Raw genomic sequence first — 421 nt, 5'->3', positions numbered from 1 at the left:
ACTGGCGTGTGCTCGCAGTGCCTCAGCCACACTGGGCCTGCCCCCGCTCACGGTGCGTGTAGCCTCCCTGCCCACACTGCTCAGGCTCTAGATTGCTCCACCGGGAACCATCCGTGGCCAGCCCTGGGCTGCTTGCACCTCCCAGGTCTAAGCCACTCAGGTTCAGACACTCGGGTAGTCCTCAGAGGCACAGACTCGATTGGGCCTGCATTTTGTGCCCTTCCCAGGTCCGAGCAGCTCAGACAAGAAAGACAAGACATATACTTGTCTTTCAGTGATGAGGTGTTTGGCGAGCGCGGTTGCTGTGATTTATCGCCTCCCTGCCACTCAGTTATCTGGGTGTACAACCGGTGCACCTTCTCAGGCGGATGTTGACTGTCCAGACCCCCAAGAAGTTTTAGTTAGCAAAGAAGCCTGCTTA

Source organism: Bison bison, unplaced genomic scaffold (genome assembly GCF_000754665.1).
Source record: "Bison bison bison isolate TAMUID 2011002044 unplaced genomic scaffold, Bison_UMD1.0 scf7180017858675, whole genome shotgun sequence".
NCBI lineage: Eukaryota > Metazoa > Chordata > Mammalia > Artiodactyla > Bovidae > Bison > Bison bison.
Note: the sequence above shows the minus strand (reverse complement) of the source record.